This window comes from Solea solea, chromosome 5, assembly GCF_958295425.1.
Source record: "Solea solea chromosome 5, fSolSol10.1, whole genome shotgun sequence".
NCBI lineage: Eukaryota > Metazoa > Chordata > Actinopteri > Pleuronectiformes > Soleidae > Solea > Solea solea.
In genome coordinates, this window is record NC_081138.1 from 9,580,310 (window position 1) to 9,593,085 (window position 12,776).

General features: G+C 39.6%; 1 protein-coding gene across 1 annotated transcript in view; it reads left to right on the forward strand.

Annotated features, from left to right (window-relative positions):
• mpped2a (metallophosphoesterase domain containing 2a) overlaps positions 1 to 12,776 on the forward strand; it is a 65,453-nt gene that overhangs the window by 34,661 nt on the left and 18,016 nt on the right. The gene's annotated exons all lie outside the window — the stretch shown is intronic.

A 12,776-nucleotide genomic window follows, 5' to 3' on the forward strand; every position in this document is an offset into this window, starting at 1 on the left:
AGGCTGGAGCTTCCTCTGTCCTGCTTTGACTCCCTCTGCTGTGATCTGTGTTCACTCTCAGTGTATTGGTTCTCACAAGTCTGCTGCAGACTCAAAGTAACTATTTAGGTCACATATTCATACTTTAGCAGCTATAATTAGCAGGTCTACTGCCTGACCTCAGAAGTGGTGGAGGACAGCGGTGAGGAGGAGGCAGGGTCAGATCCCAGAATTCCTCAGACATCACAGAAGCAGGAAGGAGAGATTACCCTGTTTTCCTCCATCCTTCCTCATTTCCATCCTTCTGTTTTAAAAAGGAAGGATGCTACCCCTCTCCCTCGTGGGTGTTTAGTGTGAGGACTGATAAGTGTCTGTTGTGACAGCTGGGGGTCTCATGAGAGGCAGAGTGGACAGCTTGGCTGCCACCCTTTCACCTCTCCTCGGCCTCCTCACCTCCTTCATATCCATATGCCACCGTGGCCTGAGGTCTGGTCTGCTTGTCCAGTGTGAGGTCTCACTTAGCCTTTCTCTGACCCCACACTTTATCAACAGCTCACCAGCTCACTGCCTAGGTGGCCGAGTACCTCTGAGCTCACAGTGCCCTGCTGCTGCTGCAAGCCAGCGCACAACAGCATCACTCAGGAAATGTAGCATGTAACTATCACCTGATAAATTCTGCTGTAACTGCAGTGCTGTGCTCTGTTGCTGCTTGAAGACAACAATAAAAACATACTAGACTTTGAGCTTTTATACTGTATCCATATTCAGAAAAGCCCTTAAAATCTTAGTAAAAAAAGGAATTTTTTTCTCCCATATTAAGTAAATATTTATGAAATAATTTCTCATGAATAATTGAGTGAAAAACTATTTGTTAGAAATATGTATTTGTTGTTCAAATAGTTAAACTGTATCTGTACTATAAATACAAATAATTTTTCCTTTATTTTTAATTAAGCATGAATTAATTGAAACTTCTGTCCAAATGTCACAACAGTGTCGGGTTGATTGTTGATTGTGCAATGAATACACATACACAGTATGCTCATGTGAAGTGAGTGGCAGCAGCAGAGAGCATCTGTTAAGTCAGTCTTATCTGGCTGTGAAGAACTGCATGTACATTGCAGAATGAGAACAGCTAAAGTGAAAACTACCTACATTATAAAGACTAAAACAACAACAACAACAATAATAATAATAATAATAATAATAACAATAATAAAAATCATCATAAAACTAATGGGATAGATTTTGGCAGACTACATCATTTTTGCTATTTCCACCAGCAGAGAATCCTAACATAATTCAACTGCTGGAATATTAACATAAGCATCTTGAATAAACTGTATATTTCTGTAAGGTTACAAATGAAGATTATTTTCATTACTATTATAACTCAAGCTGCTGCTACTCATAGATAGTCTTTTGAAAGTCCAAGATTACATTTTCTTATCATGTAAAAAGCATGGTTCTTCAAAGTTGTAGTAATAATTATCTCAATTTATTAATTTATTTTCTTCTAAAATTTGTTCTAAACATTTTTAGAGAAAACTCAGTTCTGACCCATTTCATTTCTGCTTGGAATGAGAGCAGTGTTCCATGAAAGACACACGACATACACTGTTAAAAGACAGATGCTTAACAGACCAAATAGCTAAAACTCCTCTCCAAATACTCACAAACCCCTATGTGTACACACGGCTGACCTTTACCTTTGACCTTTGTTGTTTGTTTTATAATACATCATTTATACTATATATATATATATATATATATATATATATATATATATTTACTTTCTCCTGAAGACTTTTTGAAGCGGAGGAAAAGAAAAAAAATCTCAGACCTAATACAACATTGAAATTTTTTCAAAAGATTTATTTGAACAATCAAATTCAACAAAGGCAATATCAATTTGTTAGTTTGTGACATATCAGAAAGATCAAATCTAAATTCCCTCAGAGGTTACCACTTTCAGGGTAATTCATGACATTAAGGTGGTGTGAATTTGCCAGGCACAGTTACTAAAGATTACAGATTTACTGAACCTTTCTGTGCAAATACTTAGATATTTGCAGTTCTTCTTTGTATTTCTTTCTTAATTTGATGCTTAAGTTGTATATTTTTGATATATTTTATCTTTATTTTCTTTCATCTATAAAAATATAAATAGTATCTTAATTGACATGAAAACGGACAGATTAATAAATTTTTCGAATGAATGTGTCAGTTCAAATTTTTTTTTTTGGAAAAAAATCAATAATCACATTGTAATTTAAAATATGCTGTAGATGTGGAAGGAGTAACGGCAGACTGGTCAGATGTGAGGAATCCTGCTGATTTAACCAACTGTGATAAGCTGCTGACTGATTCAGTACAAAGACTGAGCAGCGTAGACAGACAGATGGTTTCTCTCTCTTGTAATCCAGATTCCACACCACAATGAACTCCTCAGTCAGAACTCAAACTGTTGCTGCTCTCTGTGCTGCCTCATTCCTGACTCCTCCGAGTCCTCCTTTCTGCTCCTGTGACTCATTCAGTATGGAGCCACAGTCACTTATGGCGCATTTCCACCAGCTCTACTTGCCTCGCCTCGCCTCAGCACGACACAGCACAGCAAGATTAGGTTGCATCTCCACTACAAAAAAGTACCTACTTAACGTGGGCGGATTCATCACTGCACAGCTGAGTGAAACTGTGGTGACTTGTTTTATGTGGTGACTTCGTTTTATACACGACACACACACCCACACACACACACCCACACACACACACACACACGAGTGACTAGTCACTTTACACCACACTTCTGTAGTTGTTGGAGATTAACCCACGTTTTTAGGATTGTTAAATACTTAATTTATCCACAATTCGGCAGTGTTGGCTTGATTTCTGTCCACACGTCTCCGGAGTACAGCCTCCTACTCCATAGACTACAACGGCAGCGGTCTGTGGCTCGCGATCAGCGGCGCTGTCACTAAACATAACACTAGACTTCAAAAGACTCCTGTTAAATATAGAGGTTTCCCTGGTAGTTGTTGGAGATTAACCCACGTTGTTAGGATTGTTAAGTAGTTTTAAGTGATCTACAGTTCGGCGCTATTCGGCTTGATTTGTGTGTGGGAGGTCTCTTCCTGTGACGGAACTCATCGGCCAGCAGTCTGACCAATCATCGCATAGAACCTGCTTTTAAGCACGCTTGCAACCTTGCCTGAGCAGGTACTAAAGATAGTACCTGGTACCAGGTACTAGGCTAGTGGAAACGCTACTTAAACCGTGCTGTGGTGAGTCGAGGCGAGTAGAGCGGGTGGAAATGTGCCATTATTTTTTCTTTTATTTCTTCCTTCTATTTCTCCCCATACCACTGACTAGGGGTGTCCCGATCCGATATTGATATCGGATATCAGTCCAATATCAGCCAAAAAACACGTATCGGATTATATCAGACTGCCTCTAAAATCTCTGATATAAGCGTTCCGTTACAAGCAGTCCATTCCGCTCCAGCACTTCTATCCAGCAGCACCCGTTGTGATCACGTGGGCGCTGCGTGTTGGATGCATGTAGAGTCCACATGATCACAACAACAGCGTGTGTGTGCTACTGCTATTTCAGAGATTAAACATTTTTCTTTAACCTCTGAAATCAGAGGCTACGAAGCTGCACAGTGAGCCCGAGCTAGCCGTTAGCACCACGCTAGCTCATCCTGAGGCGAGCTGCTAAAACATTATTTCATAAACCAGCACCACCTGCCGACTTTCAACAGCCTCCGTTTGTTAATTATACCCTAAAAACCAGCCATGCCAAGAGCTTTCTGTGTTTTAAATGTGTCCTAAAGCTCCACATATGGAGCTCAGTACGTCTGCGGGGCCAGGTTTAACTGCGGGAAGAGTCACTCACCCTGTGTGGGTTGGCCTAATCCAAAATAGGGGGGTGTTTTCTGAAGACACGCTGTTACCTAAAACAGCGTGTTTTCAGAAAACACGGGTGCTCTGAACACACCCCCATTAGCACTAGGTACTTTCCTCCTGATGAAATTAACCATAGACTGTATGAAATTAACATGGCAAAAAATCGAATATTCTTATGTTGAAGGTTAAAATTTATGTAACCCATTGGTTAATAATAAATGGGTCAGTTTTTCTCTGTTTAAGTAATATCACTTGATCAGGCCTATTCTAACATTCCACACTACACAAAAAAGTAATTAAAGTATGTATGATTCATGCTGATATCGCATCGGATCGGTATAGGCCAATACTCAAGGCTGCAATAACGGTATCGTATCGAAAGTGAAAAAGTTGTATCGGGACATCCCTACCACTGACACATTACCTTTTTGTCTTATTTTGTTACATTTTCTTCTTGTGTGTGTGTGTATGTGTGTGCATGTGCGTGTGCACGTGCACGTGCGTGTGTGTGTGTGCATTCAAAAGGCAGCAGATTAAAATGGACTGCCCTCATTTGACTCTTTGAAGCTCACCTCAGGGGAAATGTGAAGGGCCAAATGCAGATTTGTCATTTGCGGATTTGACTTTTATTCATATTTTTTTTGTATACTGTAAAGGTCAGCCGTGTGTGTGTGTGTAAGCCCTGAACTCAACCCCATCCTACACCTTTGAGATGAACGAGAAAAAACAAACAACTTTCCTAGAAATAGGATGCATCACATATTGGTGTAATGTTCATCTGTCTACATACAGTTGTCTATGTGATATATGGCAGGAAAGACCGGTTACCTCACTCCATCTCCCTCCAGATATGACCTTTTGTTGAATGAACATTCTGGTGCAGTAATATAAGGACCATCCATGACCCTCTTATCTCTCATATCTTCATTATGAACAGAAATAAAAATGCTGAATAAAACTACCCCAAAAATCCACAATAAACAAAATAAAACAAGACATTTATTTTCATTGTATTCACTTCAAATCTGTTCAGTGGTGGTAAGAAATATTTGTCTAGACTTTAAACACAGTTAGCTTTTCATCTTTAGTGCACTTTTGTTTCTAAATTACTAAATTACAAACAGGTGTGTGAAAACCTTAAAATATCTCTGCAGGTTTTCAAATGCCTTAATTTAGTTTCATATTTCACAAACTGTGATGTGCTTTTATGTAATTTATTTTTCTTGCAGCTTTGTGTATTTTGTTTTGTTAAAATGGGTAATAAATAAAAAGTACAGTTAAAATTCCGATACTTACAACAACATAATCACAATATTTTCTTGAACAGTGTTATTGTGTGCTTAAATGCTGATGTAGCTTCAGGCTTATATTTTTTATCATAATTGGTTTCAATAAAACCTACATAGAAGGATATTTTGTCGTGAGACACTGATAAAAGGAAAGCACAGCCGATACACTGAAGCTCACTTACTCTCCTAACTCACTAAATACTTCTGATACTTGTAGCTCATTTTCTTCTCACTATTAAGAGTCTATAGTCTGCTATTAGTTTCAACAGAACGTTATTAAATTTGACTTTTGAACATATATTCTTATCAAAACTTAATTGGAGCAGCTCTTTGATGTGCAAGTGAAAGTATTTTTAACTTGACGTTGTTCTCAGCCGTCTGCATCGTTCGCACTTGTGTTGGCTTTTAGCTTAATCACCCCTTTAATCACCTCTTCGTTGGCGCCAGCCTCTGTCAGTTTATGTTGGCTGTCTGCCCACCACACTCACACGATGGCATACACTATTTTCTCTGTCAGACTGTGAGCACATGGCAGCTTTACCTCCAATGAAGCAATGGACCTGACAAATGTCCGTCACCATAAAGTCAAGGGCTTGGTGTTTGCTCTGACCTCATTTCCTTTGCTCTGCTGAGAGAATGGCTGGCGTATTTTTCTAAATCTGCTATATGTCACATCATGATCCAACCAAACCAAACCATGCAGTAATGTAATTTTCACCTCCTCCAAATATTTTTAAAAACTCTGTGCTTTAGGAAACCTTTTTATAATGTGATCTAATAAACAGAGGAAAAGGCTAAAAGTGTATTCCTTTTATATCAGTCAGACAGGAATATCATTATTAATTATAGTAGTATTTCAGAATTAATGAGATAATGATTTATTGATGGTAGAACGTGACACCTTTTATTAATGGAGCATAAAATAGAAATCCCCAACCATCTATCAAAACATTTGGACTGTGGTGGACACACTTCACATTGCTTTGTGTGCATTAGTCTGTATGAATGCGTTGTTGGTCTTCTAATGCGGTGCTCCCATGGGTACTGCTGCAGCTGCAGGTGGTGTTCAGATGCGGGGAGCTTCAGACTGTAAAGAGCCCACACACAGGTGGTGATGAAGGCTAAGGAGGAGGATGGTTGGCGGTTTGCTCCTGCAGGTTATACAGGTCCACAGCTGGAATAAGCTTGTGTATAAGGAGTTTTCCTTGTCAGAAGGCTCAGTACGAGGGTTAAGTGATGGATTTGTCACACCCTCACTCCCTGCAGCCTTATGGCTCACAGCATTCCCTGCTACATGACTCACCCAACACACACACAAAGGTATGTTTTGCAAATGGCTACTGCACAGCAAACAAATAAAACAATCAAAATTCAAAAGTGAAACATATTGGAAACTGACAGACACAGATTTGTGGTGATTTGGGACATGTCTCTGACTCCTCTTAGGGCAGCTCCCAACCCCAGCCCAAGATGAGCCCCCAATATGTCAGAGGGAGAGTGATGGGTCCTCGCCGTCATTTAATAAAGCTCTCCTCCGTGGCCTTGTGCATCAGTCACTGGCTATGCAGGCAGAGGTCTGCCACATGACAGCTAGCAGCTCCATCAAACACTGCCAGGCCTTGAAAAGGGCTGATGCAGCTTCAATCCCGCTCTGGATCCAGTCCACAATACACGATTCACTGCAAAAGAGAAAAATTATCCAGATGAAGTTGTTTTTGTTGTTGTTCTTAAAAGCAGTCCAAATCAAGTTCAGTCAAAGTTTTATTATCATCATGCAGGTGGAGGCGTTTGCTTCATTATAGATAGAATTAAAACTGTATTGAAGTGTTGGCAAATCTAGTAACTACACAATTTTGCCAAAATTCAAAGCACAATACCTTGTTTTATTAAGTCTAATATGAAAGAAGGAAAGAAAATGAAAGATGAAATAAATCTTCCAGCAGGGAAAGCCTACTTTATTTTTTATTGTTCCACTTCATTTTCAATTACTGCAGATCAAGACACTGAGAATGTTTTTGACATTTTCTTGACACCTGTATCCAATGAAAGACGGATAAGTCATTTAGTTTGGTATTGATTTGGAAATGTCCCTAGATGTCAGGGTTTTGGACTGTCATGGTTATTTTAGACTGGAAAGATGCAGTTGTATCATTTTTCTTTTTGTCATCAGAGAATCATTCGACATCTGTCCCACAAAAGAAAAGCTGAAGTAAATGCATCGCTGATCAGATAATTCCTCAAGTTGACGTCTTGCTTTCTTGTTTTTTCCAGCATTATGAGAGGATGTTGAATCATTTTAAGTCTTTAATCTCTTCATGTCAGAGGTGAGGTTTCTCACCTCAACTACAGTATAACCAAAAATAAAAAAGATATAAAAATAATAATAGCAGATAATGGAGAGGGGCAGGTGTATTGCACTCGGTGGTGTGTTTCTGCTCTCGAGTTGTGTAGCAGACTGTTAAACCTGCTCTCAGGTCAGATCAGTGTTTGTTGCCGGCGGTGTGGACAGACTGTGGTTACAGTAAACACAGTCTCCAGCTGGAAGGTAATTGTTCCTGTCGCTTTGTGCTCGTGGGTGTGTGTTGTGTGTGTGTGAGGGGAAGAAAGTAGCAGTCTTAGATGAGGTCACCAAAGATGGATTTGGATGCACTGAAAATTCGGCCGACAAAACATTTCAGCTAAAAAGACTTTTAAGACTTTTAACACCGAAACAACATGACCGAAACAGGATGTTGTGATGAAGCATGCAAAAACTGCACCCAGCATACACCTGTCTATCCCCGCTTAGAGTCTTTCCAAGATCAGTTTGGAACACCAATAAAATGGTTCCAACAAGAGTACACGGTGGAACAGCACCTACTAAATGCTGGAAAGTCTCCTTGCGCAAAAGTGAAACTTGGCTGCATACAGTGCAGATTATGAACTCCCTGCGACATTCACTTCACACCAGTGAATGTCACACATCAGAACATTCTCTCACTTCTCGCCCCTTTGAGCAGTTAACTAAAGAGATCAGCTCATCTGACGTTATTCCCTTAATTGCAGCACAAAAGCGCCTTTTACACAAAGAGGTTGACCACGGAGTGAAAACAATGAAAAGTGCGCACTTTCTGTCTGTGGTGTCTGTCTGACTTTTGAAAGGAATCATGACTGTCTGTCAACACGTTTTACTACGATCTATTCAGATCCCCTGCACTTCATCTGTATCGATCCTCGTCATAAAGATCATTATTTGAATGTGGGGATAAAGCAGCGCGTAGAGAAATTATCCAGGCTGCATTGGATACAGAGACCCCTGCACACAGCGCAGGAGCGGTGTGCAGGAAACAAGGCTTGTCTGTCTGCACCAGATGAGGCGCAGGCACGCTCGTTGTCTGATATGTACGATGAGAACCTCCTAAATATTTTCATAGATTCTTAATTGATTTATTCTTTGAAGCATGAATATGAATCTATAAACTGTATCTGTATACAGTGTCCTCCTATAGTATTTGAACACTGAGGTCAATTCCTTTATTTTTTGCCATAGACTGAAAACATTTGGTATCGAAAGATGAATATGAGACAAAAGATGAACATTTTAACACAACATAGAAGATAGCACCTTTTGTTTGAACCCACCCATTTTTCATGTGAGCAAAAGTATTGGAACAGATAGACTTAAAAAAAACCTCCCGCAGCATGAAGGCAACCCAGCCCGAACCCACGGCCCAAGATTGATATACAACAAAAAAAGTGGCTTTATAAAGGGCCGAGACATGCTCACATGCTCCTCCATGTTCACGTCTCCTCTTTGTAATCACCGCTCCTCACCCTGCTCCAAACACAATGACAGCCAATGTCCACTTCAGGGACTGACCATTGTTTTCCAACCCCAACAACTCAAGCACAAGAAGATAAAAAACAGATTTTATAAAAAAAAGCAACTCGCATGCAGAAACAGTAAAGTTAGAGATTAAAAATTAGATTCACACGATTTAAAAAAAACATAACGCGCTAAATTTGTCTGTAATTAATTAATCAATTAACACAATACTTTGACACACCTATCCGAGACATGCTGAGAGGTCCTCACATACCTTACACTAGAATGTATACACAGGTGTGCATAGCCATATAGCATACATGTAGCTATTTGCTGTGTATTCATTGCAGTTTGAACAGGTTGTGAGAACCCCATTCTGAACTAGGTCTTCAGCTCTATTCTGAACATCCTTTGTCCTGTGAAGTGTATTCTGTGAAAGATTTTTATTATTTTGAATGTATTAGATGATATTTGTAACCAGAAATGTTCATCTGGGCTGATAGATAGGTCTGTCTCCCATTTTGTGGTTGGCAAATAAATTGTACAATCATTTTCTGTTAATAGTGCATGTGTTTTAGACACCATTATGGGAGATCTGGGAGTTTTAGACATACTCAACCTTATTTGCGAGAAAGTTATTGTGGAAGTTTGGAAGTTCCAAACCACCATAGGTTTTTGGAGGGTTTTTAAACTAATGCGTGCTGGTTTGTTTTTCCAGAGGAATTAGAGTCTAATGATTTAAACAAGATTGGTGAAGGTTGGGTGGGGATCATTGAAAAAAAGGTAATTGATTTTTGGTAAGATCATCATTTTTATAGTGGAAACTCTTCCCATTAGTGATCTAGGTAAAGAGTTAAATCGTAGGAGATCATCCTCTATTCATTTAAGTATTGGAGTATAGTTTAATTGTGTTAGATCTGACAGCCTGGAGCGAATTGCAGCGGTAAGTGGTTCAATAAAGATGGCGAACAGTGACGGAGAGAGTGAACAATCTTGTCTGGTGCCCCTCTGGAGGGTGAAGCTTGGGGAAGTTTGATCATTTGTCCTGACAGAGGCACTGGGTGTATGAAATTTTGATCAAGGAAATTAAGTTTCCTCTGAAATCGTACTTTTTTTGCGGCATCTCCTTGCTAGGGCTTTGCAGATTTTCAGTGTTTTTAACTGATCTACAGTTCAGCACTTTTCGGTTTGGTTATTGCGTCGGACGTCTCTGGAGTACAGACCCAGTCTGACACAGTCACTGGACTGAAATACAGCGGCAGGGTCTGTGATGCCGCTCGCAATCAGCAGTGATGTCGCTAAATACTCCTCACTCCTCACTCCAGATTTTAGACATTTCCCTGGTAATTGTTGGAGAATAACCCACGTTTTTAGGATTGTTGAGTCTTTTTAAGTGCTCTACAGTCCAGCACTGTTTGGCTGGATTTTTGTTTTGGACGTCTCTTCCTGAGATGGCATCTGACCATAGTACCTACTCAGCACGCTTGGAACCTCACCAGAGCAGTACTATAAAAGTACCTGGTACCACGTACTATGCTAGTGGAAACGCAACTTAACCGTGCCAAGGCGAAGCGAGCTGGTGGAAACATGCCATAAAAGACCTGCTCCTCCTAATATGTTTTTCATCTTTTATCTGGAAGCTCTTGATTTCCTTTACCAGTGTGACAAACGCATCCATCTGCAGCAGGAACACGTGTAATAGCAGGCTAATGGGAAACGCATAACCAGCTGATTATGGTTGTAGTTTGAACATCAAGACACTGACAAGTCTCTTGCTATGAATTTTCATTTTGTCAGTTCCACATATTAAGTTTCGGATTCAGAGCTTAGCAGAATTGTTGTGATTTTCCTGATTATTACGTGAAATAAGGTATTCCACAAATGTCTGCATGATACAATTAGAGATGGGTACCATACCTATTTTTTTATTACCAGCATATTGGATCTGCATCAGACTGCTCAAGCTTGCACTGAATATGTGCTCATATTCACAGTCTTGCTAAGTAATCCTATTCAGTCATATCATTTTTTTTTAATTTTAATTTGTAAAGCAAAGTTTAGACTTTATATGCCCTTGTTTTTGCATGATTTTTAAAGCTGTATAGTTTGAAACATAAAAGAAACAAATGTCTGTTACGCTCCATGTTTCTCAGTATAGCTTTTTTTCATGTCTGTGACGACATTCAGGGCTTCAGGATTTTAGCCTGTCACAAACGTGATCATCCAAAATTGAAAATGCGTGCCCCGCTAACAGCAATCAAGTTTTCTGGATGCAATCAGGACAGGTAACACTACAGTAAAAACGGAATAATCAACACAAAACTTTTGTTTGAGTTTTGTGTGCTGTCAAGTAATGTAGACAAATTAGAGAAGGTGGGTCTCAAATTTTGATTAAAGATAGTTGATAAAGTTTCCGTACTGAAAAAACAAGGCCGTATTTCTAAATGTAAGATATAATTTTCTCCATTATGACATCCATCTATAGACTTCATTAGCACTTCTGTTTACAAGCTCTGGTTCACCCAATACATCAAGGGACTCTTTTATACTGTGGTTGAGACCTTTATCTCCTTGTTTGTAAGCATGATAAATGACTTTCAACCACCAGCAAAGACCTTTTTTACTCTCCATCATTTAAGAAAATACACCAAGGTCTTGGTTCGACATGGCTCTAAAAAGAACGGACCTACAAAGGTCAACTCTATTCCTTTCTTTGGAGAGATTACAGGTACAAGTTTACTTTTCCACTGACAATTTTGGTTATTCCTCTATAAGTTTGGCCATTCATCAATGATGGCCTTGTGCTTCAGAGAGGTATACCCACTCTTTCATTAACCTGAAAGTGTGAAGTGTGTGCGTTTCCTATGTTGCGGCTGTGTGAAATTCTCTCCTCTTCATCCCCACAGTCCCTCCTCTTGTTCTTTTGCGTTTCTCATCTTTCTCTCCTCTACATTGAATGGACAAATTATGTTTTCCCTTGAGAGCACAGAGTCTTTTTATAGTTGCTGGCTACTAGCTCCTTGTCAGTGGTGGATGTTTGGTGACCTTTCACCCTGGGGCTGGCAGGGTGTCAGTGGCAGCATCAGCTTCAATTAGAGAGCAACACAACTCCATGCTCAACAGTGCCTCTGATCCTCCTACTAATGTTTAGGCTCAGGCTGGATGGGATAGAGGGGACATGATAGCAAGTAATGAAAAAGTCACAAAAGAAAAAGAAAGAGGAATTAAAGAGGTTTAGTGTCCTTTAAACCTCATCAATTCTATTTCAATTCCACTATCTATCAACTGAATCAATCGACTATTAGATTAGATTGTGTCTACCTTTGCAGATTATTGTCAGGCTTGTGATCAGGTTTGGTTTGGGTTGTTGCCAAAGTCATAACAAAAGTACCACCATGCTATGCACACACAAGATTAATACAGTGTTCCTTGCATTATTAGACAATATAATAGAACATTTGTTTTTTCTCCTTGGAATGTTCAAACGCTAATTCAGAAAAATGTATCTCAACAAATGGAATTAGTTTTTGAGCTTTAATGTTCTGTTTCATCGGTTTCATCTTTGGCTTGTTGACATGAAGTTGTCCTGTATGTCTAAGCTGTTCAGAGGGCTGTTGGCTTGAACAGTCAGAATGACCCACCAAACCTCAAATTCTTTCTGCTTTCCTTTGTGGTCCAACTGCTTTAGCTTTCCTCAAGCAGCTACAACCAGCCTTACTAAGTGTGCTACATTTCCAAGAGTATTAATTAGATTAAAACAGTGTTTACTAACTCCCTTTAAGTTGGTTGTGTCCTTTC